Source organism: Hyperolius riggenbachi, chromosome 10 (genome assembly GCF_040937935.1).
Source record: "Hyperolius riggenbachi isolate aHypRig1 chromosome 10, aHypRig1.pri, whole genome shotgun sequence".
Classification (NCBI taxonomy): Eukaryota; Metazoa; Chordata; class Amphibia; order Anura; family Hyperoliidae; genus Hyperolius; species Hyperolius riggenbachi.
The window spans coordinates 88,442,785-88,468,511 of record NC_090655.1 but is presented as its reverse complement, the minus strand read 5'-3'; the positions used below and the strand labels follow the sequence as shown (position 1 = coordinate 88,468,511).

The 25,727-nt window shown below is 43.7% G+C and overlaps 1 protein-coding gene and 1 long non-coding RNA gene across 6 annotated transcripts in view; one reads left to right on the top strand and one right to left on the bottom strand.

Moving 5' to 3' along the window:
• The window catches only part of LOC137533820 (uncharacterized), a 41,897-nt gene extending 31,642 nt beyond the window's left edge, over positions 1–10,255 (bottom strand). Inside the window, exons 1-2 of the long non-coding RNA XR_011024222.1 lie at positions 10,169–10,255; positions 5,199–5,311 (exon numbers count right to left, since the gene is read on the bottom strand). This is a non-coding gene — a long non-coding RNA (uncharacterized lncRNA). The remainder of the gene's footprint in view (positions 1–5,198; positions 5,312–10,168) is intronic.
• The window catches only part of BICC1 (BicC family RNA binding protein 1), a 376,259-nt gene that overhangs the window by 240,358 nt on the left and 110,174 nt on the right, over positions 1–25,727 (top strand). The window contains exon 1 of one of the 5 annotated variants that reach the window (XM_068255073.1): positions 10,329–10,416. The exons of the other annotated variants lie outside the window; for them this stretch is intronic. The gene's annotated coding sequence lies outside the window, so the exon portion shown is untranslated. Of the gene's footprint in view, positions 1–10,328; positions 10,417–25,727 lie in introns of those variants that run through there. 5 annotated transcript variants of the gene reach the window in all.

Genomic DNA, 25,727 nt, shown 5'->3' with positions numbered 1-25,727 from the left:
CTACTGCACACATACATAACTGTAACCTGATTTTAAGTGACTAATTGGGCAGTGGTCATCTAACATCTGTGGATACTTTGTACAGTGGAATAAAATTTGAAGTGTGTTTATAAGACAGTATACGATCTGAAAGGTTTGTCTTCGGCAAGGCCGGATTTGTACTCTTTACCGCCCAAGGCCACTGTCACCAGCCGCCCCCCTTCAGTATAGGTAGCGAGATTACCCCTCCCCCTTCCCTCCAGTATAGTTAGTCAGATAACCATCCCCCTTCCTTGTAGTACAGGTAGCCTGATGACCCCCCCCCCACTCCCCAGTATAGGTAGCCTGATAATCCCTCCCCCTTCCCTCCAGTATAGGTAGCCAGGTAACTCCCTTAATCCCTCCTTTTCCCATCCCCCTCCTTTCAGTATAGTTAGTCCGCTTCCCTTCACACTGCAGCAGCCATAAGTGCCACTCACTTCTCCGCTCATCTCCAGTGCAGAAGCTTTCTCTTCCTTCCTGTTTATAATACTGCCTAAGTCCATAGCCACCGGCCACAATGCAAATGTGCACAGAGAGCAAGGTGGCTTCTGCAGAGGTGGCTGGCAGCAGAGTACCGCGGTCAGATGCTCTCCAGATCTCCTGCTGTACAAGTTTAGCCTGCTGCTTTGATGCCCTTGCTCCTGTGGTGCCCTAGGCCATGGCACCACATGGCCTTGGCCTAAATCTGGCCCTGGTCTTCAGTCAGGTTGTTCATCTGTTAAAGAGAACCCGAGGTGGGTTTGAAGAATGTGATCTGCATACAGAGGCTGGATCTGCCTATACAGCCCAGCCTCTGTTGCTATCCTAAACCCCCCTAAGGTCCCCCTGCACTCTGCAATCCCTCATAAATCACAGCCATGCCGCTGACAAACAGCTTGTCAGAGCTGGCTGTGTTTATCTCTATAGTGTCAGTCTGCTGCTCTCCCCGCCTCCTGCAGAACTCCGGTCCCCGCCTGCATCCCTTCCCTCCCTGCTGGTTGGAGGGAAGGGACGGGGGCAGGGACCAGAGCTCTGCAGGAGGCGGGGGAGCAGCTGAGACTGACACTACAGATGTAAACACAGCCTCAAAGCATGGATGTGATTTATGAGGGATTGCAGAGTGCATGAGGACCTTAGTGGGGTTTGGGATAGCAACAGAGGCTGGGCTGTATAGGCAGATCCAGCCTCTGTATGCAGATAACATTCTTTAAACACACCTCGGGTTCTCTTTAAAGAACATGCTAACCTAGAAATAAAAAAACACATATATAAGTAGATAAATACTACTTCTACTTACATAACAGATGTATTGTGCTATCCACATAACAATTCCTGTGAATTTTATAAAGGAAAAGCAGAGAATCCTACTCTAGGCAGTGGCCATCTTGCCAAGCTTAATGTTGACATCATATCCTCCCTGACACTTGTTTCCCCCCCTCCCTTCTCTTGCTCCTTGTGTATTTATTAGCTGCCCTCCTCCAAGAGTCTCTTTTTTTTTTTTTTTTTTTTTTTTTTAATTTACGCGTCCAATCACTGAGTCACCTCAGCCTTGCTTGTAAACACAAGTGATCAGCTAGGCAGGGAAATAAATGGAAGAGGAGGATTATATTATAGATAAAAATAACTCCCAGCATTCAAAAGAACTCTCCCAGCATTCAACTTTTTGGCACTGTTTGGCACTGTTTGGCACGAGCCAGTGCTCCTAAAGTGTGTGATAACTCCAAACCATAACAGCAGAAAAAGTTTTGAATGCAGGATTAGCATCTTTATCACTTAATACACTCAGACCAGTTGCTGTTTAAATTTGATTTTTATGGTGACAATACCGCTTTAAGTTCCAGTTGGGAACACAGACTACTAAAAGAACCTTGGTTGGTCCTACCAGGTCCTCATTTCTCCCAATACAAAATAAAAAAAGTATAGTTTAGCAGTGCAAGAGTGTGTTTACCAGTAATGTTTTTGGCATTCCCAGAAATAAGTCTAACATATCATAAATAATGAACTGTGTAATAATTAATCTTTGCATAGAAATATGTTGGCACTTCCTCCGCAGCTTGTGAAATTGCTATGGTGTGATCTGCGAGGAGGTCTTCATGGTTGACGGGATGGGGAGGCATCTTCACTGGAGTGAAAATACTAGTTTTTGAATATTTACGGTTTTGTCTGGCCTGTGCAATTGTTCATGTAGATTTATAATTAAGCTCAAAAGCTCAACAGTTTGTTTTGCTTTACTTGTTTAAAGTATGAAGTGTAGAATGCTTGAGGTCTGTGGGGAGTCATGGACTATGTTCTATACAAAAACTGGGCTGATTGCATCACAAGGTAAAGTGGGCTAAACTCTTGGACAGAAGGAAACCCGGGAAATGCTTCCTGTATGTTTTTAGAGAGTTTAATTCCCCCTCATTTGTGTCTAATCACAAGTTGTAATTTTATCTCTGTCACATGACTGCCAAGGCAGAGATGGCAGATAAGCTCATTTGAAAGCACAGGCTGTTAACAATGTCTGCTTCCATGAATCAGGAAGTAGAGACAGTGCAGATTTATTTTAGGATTTGTATCAGCTGTAACTAAGACTTTTTTTTTTTTTTTTGTTTAAAGGTTATTGGTCTGTTTATCTTTTCAGAGCAGAGAGGATGTTCTGAGTTCAGGTCCACTTTAAAGTGATATTCTACTTTTAAATGTACACTATGCATTTCTCAGGAGCCATATCTATGTGCATAGCTGCTTGACACCTGATTGTATTGCATATAGACTTCAAGCTGTACCTCTGTAAAGAATGGTTTTATAATTGAATGAAGCAGATTTTACATCACACTCATGGCTGCTGTAGAGAGTAGTCTTAAAAATGAAGCCCTTAAACTAAAAATAAAAAAAGTCTCTCTACTGTGACAAATTGTGTTCTATTTACCATTGAAGCTAGCTACACATACAGGCCGCCGCTCTGCGCTGTTCAGGGCCTCGCCAGGGACCAGGTCGCGCCTATTGAGGGAATCACAGCTGTTCCTCTGACACCGCTCCACAGCCGACCAAAGCCACGGGGAGCCTCAGTCATGGAGACCCAGATGCCGCACAGAGAAAAGCCTCAGCCAGGGACTGTCCACTGCCGCTGCCCCGGAATGGCAATTTTACCTGCTGTAGGTAGGCTACCACGCAGCCACAGAGGAGATGATGCTGCCCCCCTCCCAGTGGAGCTGGCTGCTGCATCTGGGCATCAGTGTCCTGCCACCATCCAGCCACCGCCAAAGGTAAACCCCCCTGGCCTGTCCACCACTGCTGCCCAGCCGGGATGGCCCCCGGCCCCACATCCACCACTGCTGCCCTGCAAAGGTGCCCCTGGGTGCCCCCTGGCTCCACAGGGCCCCCACTGTGTCTGCACCCTCATTACCCAACCATGCAGACTTGTAATCAGGAGCGCTACTCCTCGGGCAACCTGGTCCGAGTGAACTCTGCTGTCCGCCTCCATCTTGATGCCCCTCAGCTTTCTCAGTTTTTCTCTCTACTTTCGTGGACAATCGGTAGCACCTGTCTTGTTGGGAGCGTGTCGCTGTGTAGCGTCCAGTGCTGAAAATGGCAGCGCTCATATCAGCTCTCAGGCTGCTCCTCCAGTCCCACTCTTTTCTGTTCCTGCTATCAGTGTTTGCTTTGCTATGCTTGTATTACGTTAACTGTACGTGTATGCTGTAATGCTCTCTGTTTGCTTTTTTTTTTTTTTTTGCTTTTATTGTTTATATGTATGTACCATGCTTAACTGTATGTCATGTTGCACTCTGCTTAATTGTATGCACAAGCTGTAATGTTGTCCTGTGTATGCTTGTCCCATGTCTATGTATGTGCCATGCTGAACTGTATGCTATTTCTTGTTTCTTCACCAACAACCCTGTATGCGCCAAAACCAATTCCGGGTACAATCCACCGTTGTACTTGGCGATAATAAATTCTGATTCTGATTTATCTAAAGTGCATTTGCTCTAGTAAGGCATTTTATAAACATTTTCAGGGAACACACTTGTCCATACAGAAAAGCGTCACTTTTTTGCAGTGTGCGTTTCTGCAGTTGTTCTTTGTTTTGTGCGTTTCAATTATGCGGTTTCAATACATATTCGTATTGGTAAAGTAAAAAATTAATTTTCCATTTTTTTCCCATTTTTAACGCAAATCGTAGGTTTTTGATTTTTCCATAGGGGAAGCGTTGATTGCTAATTGCATTCAATTTGCATAACGCATGCAGAAAGAACTTTGAGCATTTTTCAAGTGCACCAAAATCATTGTGAATCGCACAGCAATTCGATGTTGGTGCGTCCCATAGATTTATATTAGAAAATGTGTATGCATCTTGCTACAAAACTTGTGACACACAGGACCTTGAGTTTTTCAGTTCATTAATTTCTAATAAATTCTAATACATGCCACCTTAATACTTTCCCATAGTATATAGTATGTCTGCTTTTCCTAAATTATATTAACATTTTCAAATCGCTCTTAAAGTGAACCTTAAGGCCTTTCCCACCAAGACGTTGCGTTTTAGAGGACGTTATGGTCACATAACGTGCCCCTAACGCAACGCATGGTGGTGTTGAAGTTGGACGTCAGATTGACCCGCGTTATGCAGATCTCAAAGCAGCCGCTCCAGGATAATGATGGGAAGTCCGGATCTTTTTAAGGATTCGGATCATTCGAATCGGATCATTGAAAAAATCTGGATCTTTGAACCAAATCATTTGAATCCTTTTACTAGGGAAGCAGCCTGGGTGAAATAGCTAGCAAGACAGGACATTCCCTGCACTGTGCATTCTGTATGTTCCTGTTTCTTCCAGACAGACATCCACTGTGAACCGAATCTTTCATTGTGGTGATCTGGATGATTCGACTCACAAGGATCCGGATCAAATGAACGATTCGTTCATGATCCGGACAAAACTACAAATCCCACCACGAGTCATTACAGTGCAGTGAATATTAGCCATGTGGCTAGTCACTGAGCATGTGCAAACAATCTAACGCAGCTCTATAGGGGTATAACGTACAGCATGCTGCACTTTCATTTAACGTGCAGCATTATACACCAACGCAACGTGTGCACTGTGAACAGCACATTGATTTTACAGTACTGTGAGTTAGGCTGCGTTACTGGCTGCTGTAACGTGGGACTTTAATGTCCCACTGTGAAACCAGCCTAACTCTAGAGAAGTTTGACTTACCTGGCCCTCGCAGTCACTCATGGCTCCTCCAGTGGAAGCGGTCATAAGCAGGGTGGCCTCTTAGATGACAGGTTGTATTGGCACTGAAGTGCAGGATGTTCTCAAATCGTGACCTGGAGAGCAGAGAACATGGGCATGTAATGTATTGGGATGTGTAGACCAATAAGACCGCAATACATTCTTTTTGACTAAACCCATGTTAAGGAGAAGGCCCCAAAAAATTTTATGTTCGGAAACTTGGAGTGGTTTGGTATGGGCATGGTAGCTTCTTGGATTGGCGGTTGCGTATTGTGTGGCATAACGGTTGGTCTCAGCCACAATTAAGTCGTAGAGACCAGCAGTGATCAGAAAAAAAAAATTCTGTCACTGCAGTGGGGCAGGTGAGGGTTTTGCCGGGTGATCAGAAGCCCGCAGGGGGCAGATTAGGGCCTGATCTTATGGATAGGAGTGCTAGGGGGTGACAGGTGGTGACAGGAGGTGATTGATGGGTGTCTCAGCGTGTGATTAGAAGGGAGAATAGATGCAAGCAATGCACTGGGGAGGTGATCAGGGGCGGTCTGAGGGTGTGGTCGGGTATTTGGGTGCCCGCAAGGGGCAGATGAGGGTCTGATCTGATGGGTAGCAGTGACAGGTGGTGACGGGGTGATTGATGGGTAATCAGTGGGTGATTAGAGGGGAGAACAGATGTAAATATTGCACTGGCGAGGTGATCTGGGTGTGGGCGGGTGTTTGTGTGCCCACAAGGGGCAGATTGAGGTCTGATCTGATGGGTAGCAGTGACAGGTGGTGACGGGGTGATTGATAGGTGATCGGGGTGTGATTAGAGGGGAAAATAGATGCAAGCAATGCACTGTCGAGGTGATCAGGGGGGTCTGAGGGAGATCTGAGGGTGTGGGCGGGTGTGGGTGCCCGCAAGGGGCAGATTAGGGTCTGATCGGATAGGTAGCAGTGACAGGGGGTGGTTGATGGGTGATCAGAGGGGAAAACAGATGTAAACAATGCACTTGGGAGGTGATCTGAGGGTGTAGGCGGGTGATCAGGTGCCCGCAAGGGGCAGGTTAGGGTCTGATCTGATGGGTGGCAGTGACAGAGGGTGATGGGTGATTGACAGGTGATCAGTGGGTGATTACAGGGGAGAATAGATGTATAGAGTACACGGGGGGGTGGGTCTAGGGAGGTTATAAGGGTGTGGGAGTGATCAGGAGCCCCCAGGGGGCAGTTTAGGACCTAATCTATAGGGTAGCGTTGACAGATAGTGACAGGGGGTGATTGATGGGTGATTGGGGGGTGATTGTGTGCAAACAGTGGTCTGAGGGGTGCTTTGGGCGATCAGGGGGCAGGGGGGCAGGATCAGTGTGCTGTGGTGTATACTGGGGGGCTGCCTCCTGCCTTGGTGGTTCCTCGATCACTGGGACCACCATGGCAGGAGGCAGCCTGTATAATACACTTTGTATACATTACAGTGCACTATACATTTTGTAGCGGCAGATCGGGGGTTAACAATCCGCCGGCACTTCTAAATAGCCGGTGGGTTGATGTCGCGGGTGGGCGGAGCCTAATGGCTGCGAATGCGCGCATCACTGTGCGCGATCCCCAGCTAATTCGTCCCCCAGGGGCCTCCGCCGGTCAGCGTTACGCGGTCCTGAGGGTGCCACTTTGCCGCCGCCCATAGGTAGGGGGCAGTCGGCAAGTGGTCAAAGAACAAAACAGAAATACTTATTAGTATTCAGATTACAAGAGCATTCATACAGTTCAGATAAAAATAATTCCAGTTTTATGTTGGTAGAAGAAAAACGAGTGCTGTAAAGTGACACTTTTTTAATGGTTAGATCTAGTTGCCATGGCATGAAATATTCATGGTACAAAGTCTCAAATATCATGGTATATGGAACGAAACAAATATTTTGGCCCACCTTACATTAACTAATGTCACTGTAACCCGCTTGATCCGTGAGCACCAGGCACTCGGGTAAGTGGAATCTACCAGACATGGACTCAGATGAAATGATCAAAGATTTATTTGTGACCTTAACAGTGGTCACTGTAGGAAGGAATAAATCCGTTATCAAAATACACTTCCCTTGCACTCAAAGGTCAAATAACACAATCTTCTGGTCTTCACTGCCGGTGCACTGGTAAAAGCTGTGGAAGGAAACTGTTAGTTACACAGAAATTATAGTGAGCTACAATAGGTCTTCTCGTACAACAATTAACCATTTCAGCCCGCTGGGATTTTTCACCTTACGCATCAGAGCAATTTTCACCTCCCATTCATTCGCTAATAACTTTATCACTATTCATAATTTATTGATCTATATCTTGTTGTTTCCGCCACTAATTAGGCTTTCTTTGGGTGGTACATTTTGCTAAGAGCCACTTTACTGTAAATGCATTTTTACAGGATTAAGAAAAAAATGGAAAAAATTCATTTCTCAGTTATCGCTTTAAAATAATCCATGCTACCATAATTAAAACCTATGTATTTTATTTGCCCGTATGTCTCGGTTATTATACCATTTAAATTTTGTCACATTGTATGGCGCCAATATTTTATTTGGAAATAAAGGTGCATTGTTTCCTTGTTGCGTCCATCACTATTTACAAGCTTATAATTTAAAAAATGTTTGTAGTATACCCCCTTCAAATGCATATTTAAAAAGTTCAGACCCTTAGGTAACTACTTATGTTGTTGTTGTTGTTTTTTTTTTTTATTGTATTTTTTTTTTTTCATTAAAAAAGTATTTGGGTGATATTTTGGTGTGGGACATAGTTATTTTTTTATGTAGTGAAATGTGTAGAGTGTAATGTAAAAAAATGTGTAGATGTAGTTTTACTATTTGGCCGAAAGATGGCCTCCTTCGTTTTTGTTTTCCCTCCTTGTACTTCTCGCTAAGCGCAAGTGTGTGGTATTTAGTATTTCACTACTAAATACCACACATTTTTAGTAGAAAATTACCGCATGAATTACCTCATGAAATTACATGAGGTAAAACTTTACTTAACCTCCCTGGCGGTCTATTAAAAACCGCCAGGGGGCAGCAGAGTAGTTTTTTTAAATTTTTTTTTTTTTTTTTTTTTAAATCATGTAGCGAGCCCAGGGCTCGCTACATGATAGCCGCTGTGCAGCGGCATCCCCCCGCCCTCTTCGATCGCCTCCGGCGATCTCCGATCAGAAAATCCCGTTCAAAGAACGGGATTTCCTGGAGGGCTTCCCGTGACGTCATTGGGAGTCCCGATCTACCCCTCAACGCTGCCTGGCACTGATTGGCCAGGCAGCGCACGGGGTCTGGGGGGGGGGCGGCACAGCGAGTGGCGGCGGCTAATCGTCGCGGAGCGGCGGCGATCAGAATGCACACGCAGCTAGCAAAGTGCTAGCTGCGTGTTGCAAAAAAAAAAAAGTGTGCAAATCGGCCCAGCAGGGCCTGAGAAATCCTCCTGCGTGGCATAGCCCGAGCTCAGCTCGGGCTTACCGCCAGGGAGGTTAAACTGCCAGAATTCAAAAGTTGATTTCCCTCATGAGGTAAACCCAATTGAGCCCAATGTCGCTTTATCAACCAGACCTTAATGCTGGCGGGGGCTGCATCAGCTATGCGGGTACTTTAGGGAGGCTTATGAGCAGCATCTAGGCCTGAACATGCAATGTACTTATCAACAGTAGCTTCTCTTAGCACAATGTCGCTGTGTGTGGAAGGCTTTCTCACACTAGTAACACCACTTTGAACACCACTTTGAAACACACTATGTGGCTTAGGGTTGTCCCGCAGGCCTGTACTCATCTGTCTGTGGCCACTGGCATGGCTCGGGTATGGGCCAGGTCTACCTCCTCCGGCCTTCGGTCTGTCCAACCTGCTGCCGCTGTCCTTGCTGGTTTGCTGGTCTCTTTATCGCCGCTTGGTCTCCCTCTCGCTGCCAGGTTTCCCTCTAATACACATGGGGCGACTGCTGTGGCCTTTCTGTGTCACCTCCTGCCCGCTCCACACCACCAGCTCCTGACATAAGTCCACTCTCCTCCACGTTCTCTTGATCTCCTGGGCTGAAGACTGGCTTCCTCCAGCTACACCCTGCTAGAACCCACCCCCTGCGCCTGTGCTGTGAGTCTGACAGGCAGCAGGGGCTTGGGGAAAGTCCCAGCAAATTACCCTAATTTGCATATTGGATCACTTAGCAACAGTCTATGCGACCTTTTAGTTCCACAGGCCTAAAATCTCAGTCCTGCCATCTTGTGGCCGTTTTACAGAATGCAAATCTGCAATTATATTTTGTAACCTTATTTTGGGGGTTACACTCCCACCACCCAGTATGGTAGCCAGACGTGCCCCACTCCATCTCGCCCCTCCACCCATCGTATGGTTGCCTGGCATAGGTGCCTCCAGTATAGGTAGACAGGCATAGGTGCCCCCTGTGTAGGTACATCGTTTTTAGGCTTTTTTCATTAGCCATGTTTACAGATGGATATGTCCATTTCTAACCGGTAGCACACTGATTAGCAACGCTGGTTCCCAAGTACGAATCACAGCCAGAGCACTATCTGCATGGAGTATGTATGTTCTCCCTGTGTCTGCATGGGTTTCCTTGTGGCACTTTGGTTACCTCCCACATCCTGAAAGCGTGAAGAGAATTTACTCCCCCCTAAATTGGCCCTAGACTACTGTATAATACATACACTACACAATACATACATAGACATATGACTATGGTAGGGATTAGATTGTGAGCCCCTCTGAGGGACAGTTGAGTGACAAGACCATATACTCTGTACAGCGCTGCGGAAGATGTCGGCGCTATATAAATACTAAATAATTTTAACAGCTTAGAGCTCTGAGAGTTTGCTTTATTTTGTGAGTCATTGAAGCTGATTCTCATGGCCAACATAGTACAACTGTATTCTGTGGATTTTTTTTTTTATTGAATTCCTCCAAATGGAAACGTATAGACCTTAAGTAATTCTCCCCCTCCTCATTTAAACGCACCTTGAACATCTTTAACCCATGTAAAGAAGGCCACAACTGTTAGATACAGACAACAGCAGTGCAGCCCGATTGCTCTCCTCCATGTTGTACGTGCTTTACGGATGTGTTTGCATCTCCATAGCAACCTCCCGTGCAGTTGAACACAACCTGACTGTGGCAGTAATGGAATTTGGAACCTCAGGTTTATTGAAGCCTGTGTCCTTTTGTCAGCAGACTCTTATAAAGCCACCCCGTCTTTGGTTCCCAAGGTATAAATTGTATGTCTGACTTTGTTACTACACAGTGAGGGCTTTAACATTTCTGGCATTTATCTTTTTTTATTCTAATCTCCATGACAACCAAACAAGCGGAATAGATTCCGTGTCAGGATTAGCTATGAAGTAAAATTCCTTTATAGCCTGGCTGGTGTGTCTGCCTGGCATCTGAAAAGTGGATTAATTGAACTAATTGTATTCAGGCGGCACTGAATTGTTTTAAATGGCTAATTTACATTATTGTCCCAATGATTTCTGAAAATCCGTACTCCACAAATTTAGAGATTTGCCCAATATTGGTGCCTTGGTGCTTGCTAAAGTAAAATATAGCATTTAAAAAGTTCCTTATTGCTTATATAATTCTGAACTATTTTGACTTTTTTTCTTTGTCCGTTTTGTCTGCCCACCTTGGTAGGTGTTCAAGACTAGAGCAGGATGAGCCTTAAAGGACAACTGTAGCAAGAGGGTTGTGGAGGCTGCCATAGATCCTCTGCCTCTAATACGTTTAGCCATAGATTCTGAACAGATCAGGTGTTTCTGACATTGTTGTCCAATCTGACTAGGTTTATTGCATGCTTGTTTCTGCAGTTATTCAGACACTAATGCAGTCAAATAGATCAGCAGGGCTGCCAGGCAACTGGTATTGTTTACAAGGAAATAAATGACAGCCTCCATAGTTTTCTCACTTCAGTAGTCCTTTAAATCAGATCCTGCTAATGCATGCTTTCCAAAAACATACGGATAAGTTAATTGGCTCCCCCTAAAATTGGCCCTAGACTACAGTACTTACACTACATAATATAGATATATGGCAATGGTAGGGATTAGATTGTGAGCTCCTTTGAGGGACAGTTAGTGACTATATATATATATATATATATATATATATATATATATATATATATATATATATATATATATATATATATATATATATATATATATATATATATATATATATATATACACACACACACACACTGTACAGCGCTGCGTAATGTTGGCGCTATATAAATTCTAAATAACAATAATAATAATAATAATACTTTCTATGCCACATCCAGGGCTGTTTCTGGCGCCCCAGGCCATGAACCTTTTGTCTCCCACCCAATCTAATTAACAGGCACCCTCCATATTTTTCTCACTTCAATTGTCCTTTAACTAGACCACATCAAGGTTGGTTTGATAAAAACTGTGACTTTACCAGATGTGCTTATAACATGAGTAAATATTGCATCTTCAACTTCCTTTTATGGTTCCATTGGAAGATTTGAACACCGTTTATACCACCTGTGATAAGTGTTTGATATGGTCATAGAGCAGGTGAACAAGTGATAGTCAATGATATACAAATTTCAGTTGGCGTGCAATTAAATTCTGCCTGGAATTGGGGGGCGGGGGGGGGGGCAAACAAATTCAGTTCCTGTCAATTTTGATTGGTCCATTTCCAAACTGCAGAAAATCTGTATGCAAGCCATTTACAGCAAAGGAAATACAAGCACCACTGATGTCATGATGCATGATCAAAATCATAGGACAATAAAAATGTGTGCAATTTGACCAAAATTTAACCTCAATTTTTAATTTGCTCAGCCTCTCAAAAAATAAAATTTTAATCTTTTTTTTTTTTTTTTTTTTTTCATTCTAGATCTCTTGTATACTGGAGAGTGGACACTTGTCTCTCTCAAACTTGTTTCCTTGCATGTGGCCTGTATGCATGCAGGATTTACTACAATCAATTCAGCAAGATTGTAGCAAAAATTATGCATCATATTAAGAAAATAGTCTAATCTGGGATGTTCTAAAGAGAACAGTCTAGTAAGTCGCTAACTTTTCACAGTGGTCCAGGTTCTGGAAGACTACTAGTGACAGGATTAATTAACATAATGAATGGGCTATATGTGATAAGAAAGCATGACTTCTTTTCTCTGCATTTTACTTGGTTTGAGAGATGACTGATTAGTAGGCGGTTACACTGTGTTGTCTTATCAGGACAAACAAATGGATAGATGCCGGTTTCCTGCAAAGAAAACTTCTCAAAAAAGCCAGTGGTTGTATCTAAAATGTTCAATGTTTTTCTTCACAAACATATAAAATGATTGCCTCTACAGGCAACATAGAGATCTACATTTTGTGTAGCATAGTTTTGGTTGCAAGATATTTTAATAAGTATCCCAAACTACTATAACAGAGGGGTAAGGCCTGGTTGACACATTAGTGGCAAATTGGATCAGTGAAAACTGATCAGATTGTACCAGTCAATTGGATCAGTTTGCCTGCTGCTGCTTCCGTTCGTTTCCCTATAACCCTGACCCCCACCCCCAAACTGAATTATGCTGGATAGAACGGCCCATTTCTTCACTAGTGTGAAGAAACATTCCAATTTCTCATTGCCCCAATGCAGTGCTTCAATGTCCATTTCCCTTCTGCTGGGCTCAGTGGTCTGGAAAAATTGGTGCAGCAGAAAACTTGCGGTCCGTTCAGCGGATACTGTTTGAACAGACGGATGTGAATGGATTCATATGTTAACGTTGGATCCATTCACATTTGTTAGCATCCATTCCCTTCCGATCTTTTTAAGTTTTTAACACCAATAGTGTGAACCAGGCCTAAGACTTTGAAAGACAATCTAGTTGATAAATCTTTGGGCAGTCTTACCAACCATGTTGAGCAGAACTTTTTCCTAATTGGTCCTACCCTGGAAACGCGTTTGGATTAGAAACTCACTTCTAGTCGCTTATCCAGTTATTTAGCAGTTGTTAAATGGTCTTGATTTGCCAGTCTCAGTCTACTCTTCCCATGTGAAAGAAATCAGCATATTTGAATTTTAGTAAACAAAAAATTATTTGTTAAACCATTTTTAAAATGTTGTTCTACCCTGAACTCTGCATAGCTTGGTTGTCAATGGTTTTTGTACAGATATTCATTGCCCAGGTTGCATCTAGTCTCGTCTGATCTTTGATGCCAAAGACAGATCGATCAGCTGATCATTTTCTGTCCTAACATACCTCCATGACAAGTGTTTGCTTTTATCCCCCGCCCCCTTTTTTCACTTCACCAAATGTATTGACAAGCACAATTGATTGAGCTATGTACTTGTTAACCTCTATAATATAGCTACATAATGGTGCCATATACTATACAAAGAAAGTAGATGTCAAGCTTAAAGGGACTCTGAGCACCTCTCATGGGCATGCCTTTAAGACTCCGACCAGTACTGCAAAGTACTTAAAGATGCATACCTTTCTGTAGCTTGTGCTCTCCTCTTTCATTTGATGCCTGATTCGCCATTCTACATCAAATAGTTTTCATTCGATTTCATTTAAAAATCGCGGCTGTCATCTTGGCTGTTATAACTTCCAGGTCACACCCCTGTCTTTGTTAGAGAAGTGCATCATTGAATGAAGCAGGAAGAGGAAGGGACACACATGGCTCCTCCAGTGGGGTCATAGCACGACTTTGTTGGAAGTCTGTCTTAAAGGGATTCCGAGCACCTCTCATGGACATGCTTTTAAGATGAAAAATCTTAAAAAATTGAGAAATACCTTCCAAAAGAGCTTACATTTTAGGAGCCCTAGTATCCTATATTCAGTAGGTCTACATATGTTAGTTTTCGATGTCTGTGTTGTCACATTGGGCTTTGCTACAATGATAGTCTTAAAGGGTCACTTAAGTCACACAAAAGAGTTTTACTCACCTGGGGCTTCCCTCAGCCCCCTGCAGCTGTCCGGTGCCCTCACAGCCTCGCTCCGATCCTCCTGTCCCCGCCGGCGGCTACTTCCGGTTTCAGCGACAGGCTGGGAATGCGAGTGATTCTTCGCGTTCCTGGCCACAATAGCACCCTCTATACTGCTATTGCAGCAAGGAAGGCCGCAATAGCAGTATAGAGAAGGTGCTATTGTGGCCAGGAACGTGAAGAATCGCTCGCATTCCCAGCCTGTCGCCGAAACCGGAAGTAGCCGCCGGCGGGGACAGGAGGATCGGAGCGAGGCTGTGAGGGCACCGGACAGCTGCAGGGGGCTGAGGGAAGCCCCAGGTGAGTAAAACTCATTTTTTGCGTGACTTAAAGGGAAGGTTCAAGCAAAATAAAAAAATGTGTTTCACTTACCTGGGGCTTCTACCAGCCCCATGAAGCCATCCTGTGCCCTCGTAGTCTCTCACTGCTGCTCCAGTCCCCCGCTGGCAGCTTTCTGACCTCGGAGGTCGGCGGGACGCATTGCGTACATTTTTACGCATTCCCGCTAGTGCAGGAACATTAACACATACATTTTTACGCATTACTGGTTTAATGCGTAAATTTTTATGCATTAAACCAGTAATGCGTAAAAATGTATGTTAATGTTCCTGCACTAGCGGGAATGCGTAAAAATGTACGCAATGCGTCCCGCCGACCTCCGAGGTCAGAAAGCTGCCAGCGGGGGACTGGAGCAGCAGTGAGAGACTACGAGGGCACAGGATGGCTGCATGGGGCTGGTAGAAGCCCCAGGTAAGTGAAACACATTTTTTTATTTTGCTTGGACATTCCCTTTAAGTGTCCCTTTAAGTCAGTACTGAGGACAAATGGGGAAAATAAACTTAATAGATCAGCTTGCTTGATCAGTGGTGAATAAAGGACTTGCTAATTGTTCCTCTTATACACATAGTAATGTTAAAGCGGAATATAACCCTGCATTTCAACTTTGCTCTAAAACATTATTTACAGTATATTATATGCAACCAGCATTTTTTTTTACTAGACCAGCATTGGAAGGGTTACACAGGGCTTTAAAGTTCCTGGAGATTTCTGCAGACGCATCCGAAGCTGAAATAGATACATTTTGTTTACATAAATGTATCTAAGTGTTGAATGTGACTCACTCTCTCTGAGAAGGAGCATGGAGGACAACCAAAGAGTGTGTAACATTTATCAATAGATACATTCAACTAAATAGAATGTAGCAATCTGAACTTCTGCATATCTCTCCACGGAACTTTAACCCTCTGTGTTTAACCCTTCCAATGCTGGTCTAGTAAAAAAAATGCTTTTTGCATATAATATGCTGTAAATAATATTTTAGAGCAAAGTTGAAATGCAGGGTTATATTCCGCTTTAAGATATAACTACTTTCAAAGTGACTCTCATTCTGTCCTGTAAGGTCTATAGAGACAATTAGACCCTGTATTGATGGGTTTAAAACAGAAATCATGGTTTTGGAATCCATGCACAAATATAAGACCTGTCGATCTCTACTACTGATCATGTTGTGAATTCAAAATTCCCCGCCCTTAACCGGTGATTTTTTTTTTCCACCCTCATGAATTTGCAACAAAACTAGCATATATTATAAATATATATATTTTTAATGGTAAAGATTGTCCCCTCTCCAAACCAAGCTTAAAGGGAACCTAAACTGAGAAGGATATGTATTTTTCCTTTTAAAATACTAGTTGCCTGACTCTCCTGCTGATCCTGTGTCTCTAATACTTTTAGAAACAGCCCCTCAACAAGCCTGCAGAATCAGGTGCTCTGACTGAAGCCAGACTGGATTAGCTGCGTGCTTGTTTCAGGTCTGTGATTCAAACACTACTGATGCATGAGACCAGTGGGACAGCCAGGTAACTGGTATTGTTTAATAGGAAACATCCACATCCCTCTCAGTTAAGGTTCCCTTTAAAGGTGCACTGCATTCTTTATCATCTAGGTACTTTATACAAATATCGACCATGAGGAGAGTCTGTATTTACACAATGTTTTAGGGGCTGTAGAGGCATTGAGCAGACACACAAATTCAGTGTTCTCCCTATTTTTAGCTGGGTGCTCCACTCCGATAATTTTGGCGAGCACCTTGCTGTCATCTGCTCGCCTCCTCATTCTCCTCCTCTACTGTTATCAGAGTTGCACCGGCCCTGCATCGTGCCCCATCCTACTACTTTTTCATGCCACCCAAAAAAAAGTCTAAGGAGACTGGAATTATGAAGGCTTGTCTTGCTACCTTCTACTGCCAATAATAATATAGCACCTTCTGAACATTTTACAGTATACTAATCCACTTATAAGCACATTGAGTCTAGTAAAGGTCTGTAATCTTAAATTGTTTGACACCAGTACATTTTGGGACAGAGGAACATGACACACAGAGGCCACGACTCGGGTGCCACAGTAACACAGTCAGGGCCGGGCCGAGGCATAGGCTGGAGAGGCTCCAGCCTCAGAGCGCAGTGTAGGAGGGGGCGCACAATTCATTCAGCTGTCATTCCTAATTGTATTTGAAGCAGAAATAAATAAGAAAAGGGGATACATAGCAGTGACTGCAAGCCAGATAACTAGATATTAAGGTGTTGGGGAGGTTGTGGGCCCTGTGGCACCTCTTAGTGTAATAGCAATGTGTGTGATGGCTGGGGTGGCAGGGATGGAGAGGCGCACTTTGGTGTCTCAGCCTTGGGTGCTGGAGAACCTTGTCCCGCCTCTGAACACAGTACAAAATGAACATGCACACACAGCCTTTACCGTTGAAAAGCACATAGGTAGTTTCTGGCACAGAGTTGAAATCTAACATTGCTGATTGTCAATGTGCCATTCCCACAAATAACCCAAAGTTCCACATTTTGAGAACCCTTGTGGCACGCAAACATTACCACACTCCTTTTCCCTGCATCACTCATTATATACTCACCTGCCCCCTCATTATACTGGGGTGGAGGCTACTTGATGTAACAGCTGCCCCTTTCCTCCAATTAGATATGAAGAGCTCTAGGGACCAGTGTTGCCAACGCATCCCTTTAATTACTGACACATCTAAGTTATACAGGTTCTGGGGGTATTTGCACATAATCCGTGCCTTAACTGCATCTACCTAGCCACAAAACCTGCATAATTCATGTCGGTAATTAAAGGGGTGAGTTGGCAACACTGCTAGGAACTGGTGCAAGCACTCCACCACCGACTGAAAGTAACTAACTGTTGGGCTGGGACACTGCAGGGACAAGGTAGTTTGCCCCTTGGAACCAACAAGAATCCAGATGGAAGCCCCTATAGGATGATGGCTGCCCCACTTTAAAGTTAGTTATGAGGCAGAAAAATAGAAATAGTTATGTAAATGTTTTACAACTGCTCAGTAATTCTTGAATATAGTGTGCACATTCTGGTTCAGAAAGCGGTTTTCCATGTGTGCATTCACTTTGCTTCAGGTGATTGTGACACTGAGGCTCTTGCAAGTTATTTTCATTTTGCAGCAAATGTTCCTTTGATAGGACTGTAACTGAGCAAAATGTTGGAATCCAATAATTGATTTCCGGATGAGTTGAAGGTATTAAATGTGTGGCTTTCATTCAGTATTGTGTAGTTACAGTAAATGATGCAGATATCTTCAGAACATCATATTTCACAATGCTGGATGGAACAAGTGGTTTGGTTTTCATTATTTTGCGAGTTATTTTTCCCAAGGCACAACTGTGTAAAGTTTAAAAAATGTCTCTCCCTAGTGGCAGCTCCATGTTCATACAGCTATTTATAATGTGATTGTCTGCCTGTGATGACAGATATGAGACGCTATTGCTGGCTATTTATTATTCTTTACAAGCTGCTTGTTCCATGGCAGTTGTATTCATTCCATGGCATAGGGCTTGCTGAGTCAGGAGCTGATATAAGGATGCAATCTGAAAGTCCTGTCTCTAGTGTGTTTTCTGGATTCCTGAACCACCAATTCTGCAAGTGCAGCTGCTGTTTTGCTGTATACAGGATTTCAGTTTTAAAGTAGACCTGAACTCTCATCAACTGCAAAGGACAGATGGCAATAATTTGCAATGCCTTACTTGCCATTACACACCAAATCCTTTCTACACCTGGGGGCGCACGCAGTGTCATCACATGGAATCACTGAGGGGTCACCATGAAAGAAGAGCCACTGGGGAAAGAGGTGGTTAACGCTAGAAATTGTCAATGAGATACAAATTATTCCCTATATGATTATACATATTCTGTATGCAAATGCAGCTTGAAAATGGAGCAATCCAATTCCACCTTGATAGGATTTGATTAGTCCATTTTCAAGCTACAAAATCTTGCATAATCCTGTATGAACATGGACTGGTTTGCATCTTCTTGACCATACCTTAACTCCAGAGTATGCTTATAACCAGGCTGAAGGTGATCTCCGGAACAAACCGAATAGTTACACTCCAAGCACCCCCCAGGGTTGCCAACCTATTTTCTAATTTTTGACGGACAAAAGGCCCCAAAAAGCAGGACACTCAAAATTTTGGACGGACAGGGGGCGGAGTTGGGGGCGGAGTTAAAAGCGCACTTTTAAGTAGAGTTGTGGGTGGCGCTAAGCTCTGGCCATTATTATTATTTTAAATATTTATATAGCCAGGGCTGTGGAGTCGGAGTGGAGGAGTCAGAGCAATATTTGGGTACCTGGAGTTGGTTGTTTCATAAAAGGCATTGGAGTTGGATGACTTTTGTACCAACTCAACAGTCCTGTATAGCAATGACATCCTCTGCAGCACTTTACAGGGTACATAGTCATGTCACTTAATCCTCAGAGGAGCTCACAATTTAATCCTGTCATAGTCTAATGTCCTACCATATTATTAGGTATTTAAATAGCACTTAAATCTGCTGCAGCAATTCACAGAGTAAATTATCATGCCACTGACTGTCCTCAGAGGAGCACAGTCTACTCTAATCCAGGGGTGGGCCAACTTTTGACTCAAGGGCCACATTGGGTTTTTCACGTTTGATTGGGGGGGTTGGACCAGAATAGGAGTGCGGCGCGCATAGCGCGCCGTGGCAAAAAAAATGGTGGGGCCACGACAGGATGTGGGCTGAGCTAACTGTTATGTAACAGAGTAACACAAATACAGTTCTCTCCTAAAACACAGGTAAAGTAACCCTAAAAGTAATTAGACGATGTTCCACCACCCACAAATAACAACCTAGGACAGCGAAGCATGTATGCCAAGCGCATGCGCATAGGATAGCTGTCTGAAAGCGCACTGGACAGCAGGAGCACACACTACGGGTAAGAACAGACAAGTGATTTTGGGGAGCATTTGGATAGACAGTGCTTCTAAATATGGATGCTTGGCAACCCTGGTCAGCCATCTACCTCAGAGGGGTAGATTATTGATATTTTTCATATGTCCAAATCTTGCCTTGGTGGTGCAGTAAGGTTTTATTGTAAGGTACATTTATTTCCTATTATATAATTTACTGAGAAATGGCTGATATAATTTATGTATCTCCTTTATGAAACAATAATAGAAAATACATGCACCTCACAATAAAACAAAAGTTGTGTGTGCAATGCTAGACTGCAATAGTACACTAAGTTGCACAGCATAACTTTAGGGCAGATTTTCATCCATTATTAGCATTGTGTGTGACATGCAGCCCTGCCTTGCTTGTCAGGGCTCTGCATTATGTCACACACACCATAAGCAGAGGAATTCTGTGTCATCTGCTCCTGGCTGCAGAGGTCATATACCCCGGAGCAGAGGACACAATCTCACAGGAATTACACTAATTTATACCTGGCTGGCTGAGATCTAAAGAACACGGCTGTGAGCAGTAGGCAGTTCTCACTCCTGCTGTGCTACTGTAGAAGCGACGGAGTTTGTGGAGGGCGAGCTCTGTCTGCTGGCTGCCTCTCTCATTGGCTGGACGAGGGCACCAGCATAAAAAAGAAAGCTCCTGATTGGAGAGCGGAAGGGGAAAGAAGCTCCTGATTGGTGGGCGGGAGGAAAGGGGAAAATAGAAGCTCCTGATTGGTGGGCGGGAGGGATGGGGAAAAAGAAGCTTCTGATTGGGGGGTGGGAGGCAAGGGGAAAATGGAAGCTCCTGATTGGAGGGCGGGAGGTAAAGGGAGAAAGGACCTGGCTGCCTATAGCAGCAGCAGTGCCAGAGAGTTATTTTAACGGACGCCTGTCCCAAAAGGACGGGCAGTACGGACAGGGGAAATTTCAGGTCTTTTTTACGGACTGCCCGTCCATAGACGGACGGTTGGCAACACTGGCACCCCCAGTCATGTGGGAACTTACAAACCAACTCTTGGTCCTACCACTAGGGATACTTGAGTCACAGGAAAAAGGCAGTCACCCTGTGCCCACGACAGTCCTCAATGAACCTCCGATCCCCCACCGCAACTCAGTTTCACTTTCAGCGGCTGAGCCTGTCGCCGGCCACTGTGCCTGCGTGGCCCTGGGCGCAGCCATCCTCGTTCTCTACTGCACCTGCCTAGGATGCAAATGAAGAGACTAGCAGTCAGCAACAGGCTCAGTCACGGTAAACAAAACTGAGCCACGGCGGGGGACCAAAGCATCGTTGAGGACCGCACAGGCAGTTTTTTTGTTTTACTTACGCTGTGCAGAATTGCATGTGCCTCCGGAAAACACTGCAGCACCATAAACTATCATAGGCACCTCTGCATGCGTTTTTTGTCTACAGCAAAACCCTGCAGGTTTGCTCACGTGTGATCCCTGCCTCAGGGTCAGGACATGCGCAAGGGACGAAAGGCTGTGACTGAACTGTTCACATGGAATGAGGAGGAAAATGCAGTTACACAATATTTTTTGGCATGTAAGACACACTTTCTCCCCCCCAACAATGGGAAGAAAATTTCCCGGCGTCTTATAGTCCAAATACAGGTAAACATATCTCCTATATTCTCCCTGTTTGTTCTCCTCTAGATCAGTGTTTCTCAACATCTTATTGGTATGTACCTCTTTTAAAACCCTAAACTCACCAAGTACCCCCTAGCATAATAAACATTATCACAAGTACCCCTTGACAAATATATAGTTAATCATAATACATGATAATTGGTTTGACTATTTCCAAGCATTTACTACTGCTTTTAATTAACTAAAATACTAATTTAGTGTTGTTTAAATAAGATTAATCATTTTTCTAAAACTCTCTAAGGGCTGGAACCCACAAGAGCGTTTTTTTGAGCATTTTGGCAGCGCTGCGATACGCTAGCGTTTTGCCAAAACGCTCAGCTGATGTTAATGGATGGGGCAACTTCCACAGGAGCGTTTGCGTTTCCCAGAAACGCAAACGCAGGACATGCAGCATTTTGGGAGCGTTAGCGCTTCAATGTAAAGTATTGAAACGCTAGCAGAAACAATCAGCAAAACCTAAACTGAGCGGTTCTGCTAGCGTTTTGCGGTTCAGCACACTGTAACAAAATGAAAAATAATTCACAGGACCAATGAGGATAAAAACGCAAAACGCAAAACGCTAGGCACCCGCTGGGGAAAAAAATACAATGTTGCAAAACACAACCCAAAACGCGCATGAATCCGCTTGCAAACCGCTCAGACAAAACGCTAGCGGTTGCGTTTTGCGTTTGCGGTTTGCAGTGGGTTCCAGGCCTAAATTTGTTTTTCTTGGTTAAGTACATCAAGCCCGAGTACCCCCTGGAACCATCAGAAGTACCCCCTGGGGTACGCGTACCACACGTTGAGAACCTCTGCTCTAGATCACAGGAAGTGAACGCTTTGACTTAGAAAAGAACAATGTATTCTTAAAAACACAAACGCAATTGCTGCACAAAGCGGTTTTGTGAGCATTGTGTCTTTCCTATACCTTCCATTGAGGCAAAATTGCCTCAAATGGTACAGGCAGCGCTTTGCTGAGCGGATCAGAAAGGAACTGCTCAGATGTTAACTCTCTCCTAGGGAATCATTGCTCGAGCTTTTTTAGGGCGTTTTTTTTATTTTTTTACTTTGTAAATCGCCTGCTCTTTAAAAAAAAAATGCCAAAAACGCCCTAGATGTGTACGAGCCCTAAAAGTCTGACTTCTCTTATCTGAAGATCACCTAGTACTCACAACAATCTGCTCTACCCATAAAATAAAAACATGACATATCTCCTTAATTTGAAGTACATATGAACAACATGTACATATTGTCCAGCGCTGCGTAATATGTTGGCGCTTTATAAATACAATAAATAAAATAAACGCTGGATGGGTTCCTAGCCCCAGGCCACTGACTCCATAAAAATGTTAAGCAATTCTAACTTGTAGGGCTTTAGCAATACAGCCCACATATTGCTTTTACAGGCCAAACAGTTGATTACATATACCATTATTTTGTTGTCTTAAAGGGAACCTAAACTGAGAGAAATATGGATTTTTCCTTTTAAACAATACCAGTTGCCTGACAGTCCTGCTGATGTCTTTAGCTGTAGTAGCGGCTGAATCACACACCTGAAACAAGCATGCAGCTAATCCAGTCTGACTTCAGTCAGAGCACCTACTATGCATGCTTGTTCAGGGGCTGTTGCTAAAAGTATTAGAGGCAGAGGATCAGCAAGACTGCTAGGCAACTGGTATTCTTTTAAAAGGAAAAATTCATATCCTTCTCAGTTTAGGTTCCCTTTAAGAGCATTATTCTTTATTTAGAGCTACTTCTGAATTCGCCTGGTTTTTGTATGAGCGCTTACTACTTTCATTCATTTTGGACTCCTTTTAACTGTAGAGCAATCCATCACTTTGTGGTCCTCTGGGGCAAGAATGTTGTTTGTGGATAACACACTTATACTGTAATTCCAAATCCAGTGAGAATATTTGTTTAGTTCCTGCATCTGCTACGCTTTGCATTGTCGGTGGTAGAAAATGCCAGAGTACACAGAGACCGTATTAGAGTTAGAAAAGAATGGCTGCACCCCCTGTTTTTCAGTGGATTGTTCCTCCTCTTGCATCACAAAACAAGAATGTGTGGTTACAGGACTATATAATTTAATAACCATATTGATCGCTGAACAAAGCCTGTTATTTATAGGTGGCAGCGGTAACTTTCCTTCACATAAACCAAGAATGAGTAGAAAATATTTGCTGAGTTGTAGAATTCTAAGCCAAGTGAAAGCAATTTCTTACCCCTTTTTTCAAACTTGGTGCAACTTATTTCCTTATGTTTTTCCCTTTAGAGAAGTGCATATAGGATTTATTGTATTCACTTAAAACTCTCCCATTTGGTAACCTTTCCTAAAAAGTGCAGCATTAGTGTCCGGTTAAGACATCTTTTCAAGCCTATCTCCGCATAGATGAAAAAATACCATCTAATAGCTTGGTAATCCGAGTGCTATCATTTTGTTTAACATAACAGGCTGCCATATTTATTTCCTTTTAAAGCAGCAGGGTCAGCCATACTATCCCAGGAGGAAAAAAAATACAAGTAGATAAATACTTGTTCTATTTAACCTGGGTATTGTACTGTCCACATTTTAATTTCAGTGAATCTTGTATAGTAAATAAAGAGAACTGTTTCAGCCATTTTCCATCTTTACTGCCTCTGACTGAAGCCAATCCTGATGTCATTTCCTGTTCTTTTTGTTTTTTTTCCTCCCCCCCCCCCCCTCATCTGCTTAAAATGCCTGAAATTGTTTATTGCATTGACCACCCTTCTCCCGCCTGAGCGCTGTAGAAACGGCACTGTCATATCTAGCTTGCTTTGTAAACACGTGAGCTTAGCGTCGATTGCATTTCAGCAGCTTCTGCAGAGGTTAGGTGTATTTCCCTCATCAGTCTTGTCACACTGAACTGCCCTCAGCCAATCGGTGAGGAGCAAGAATGTGGGAGGGGAGATGACTAGCTTCCCTCTCCCTGGCAATGTACCAGAAAGAAGCCAGGCTGGCTGAGATGAGATTCATTACAGCAGACACACTTATTATATTGGAATGCTTGCAATGCAGGGGCAGGATGTAGACCACATAAATCATAGTGGGTAATTTGAAATTTGATTTTATGGCTGACAATCCCGCCTTAACCTTCCTGGCGGTAAGCCCGAGCTGAGCTCAGGCTATGCCGCACAGGAGGATTTCTCAGGCCCTGCTGGGCCTATTTTGCATTTTTTTTTTTTTCTTGTACACGCAGCTGCCCGATCGCCGCCGCTCCGCGCCGATTCGCCGCTAGCTGCCTGACAGTCCTGTTAATTCTGACATCAGTAATGTTAGTGCCAAAGCATAAAGCATAATTTGCTTGTGATCCGATTGCACTTTTTTGGTGCTCTTCCCCATGCGATCCGATTTGACTTTTGAATGTGTTTTGGTTTTTTTTTGTTTTTTTTTTTAACATAAGCGAGTTTCGGATTTTATCACAATTTGCATTCTCTATTGGATGGAAAAGTTGCAATTTTTTTTAACCAGTGTGTTTTAAAAAAAAAAATAAGCTGTTGAGACGGTTCTATTTCTATTCTATTTGCTGTAACGAATGTAACAGCACTCATACAGAACCGATGTCTGTGAGCCTCACATATGAGTACCCAGGCTCATCCTTTGTATTTACAGCACTGTGTGGGACTGTATGTGGGGGATCAGGTCCTCTGTGGTAAGCCACACCATTGCAGCTCTCCTCATGGCTGTACTCCGGAAACAGCACAAGGTGTCTTGAGAACTTATGCAAAGTTTTCTGGGTAAAACGCAGACAAATAGCAGGTGTTTAACTTGAAATTGCACTTTACGCAGCGATCCTATATTTTGCATTGGAGCGCAATCACAGTGAACATGCAGCGCTACGATTGCACTTGTGAAAACAAATGAAACTCACTAATAGAAAAGGGGCACTGCGATTTACATGTTCCTGGCGGTGCACTAGCGATCAGCAAAACTCCGTTCCATTTTTTTTTTTTTTAAGTGCATCGCGGCTAGTGGAAAAGGTCCTTATGTCGCACCTGAAACCAGCATGTAGCTAATCTTGTAAAAAAATTTTTTGCCAAACATCGCATCTGCATGCTTGTTCAGAGACAGCCAGGCTATGTGCAGGGGCGTAGCTATAGGGGGTGCAGAGGTAGCGACCGCATCAGGGCCCCGAAGGGCCCTCCCTCAACTACAGTATTAGCTCTCTATTGGCCCTGTACTGGTAATAATCACTTCTATAGATACTTTAAATAGTGCTAATCATTAACAAGCTGTTCCCCATCCCCTTCTTGCACCTCTGACACTGTAGTTGCCATTGGCAGGTTTTGGTGCGCCGTATCAATTGTTGTGTATAGAGTGCTAGGGGGGCCCCATTGTAAAACTTGCATCGGGGCCCACAGCACCATAGCTACGCCACTGGCTATGTGTACTGTTTTAAATGAATTAAATATATCAGCTTCTATATTCATCTGACTTCAGGTACCCTTTAAAGTGGGTACTCTGTGGGTACAACTGTATAAAATCGTTAATTGCAACAGTATTCTAAATTGGTTCCCCTTTTGTATTTCCAGCATTGCCTTTGTCTTTTGAAGCCTCTACAGGTTAAAGGTTTTGCTGAGTGACAGACACCCTTTGCTCGCTGGCACAGAGATAACCGTACAGGGAGACTGGCTTTGTGTGCAAA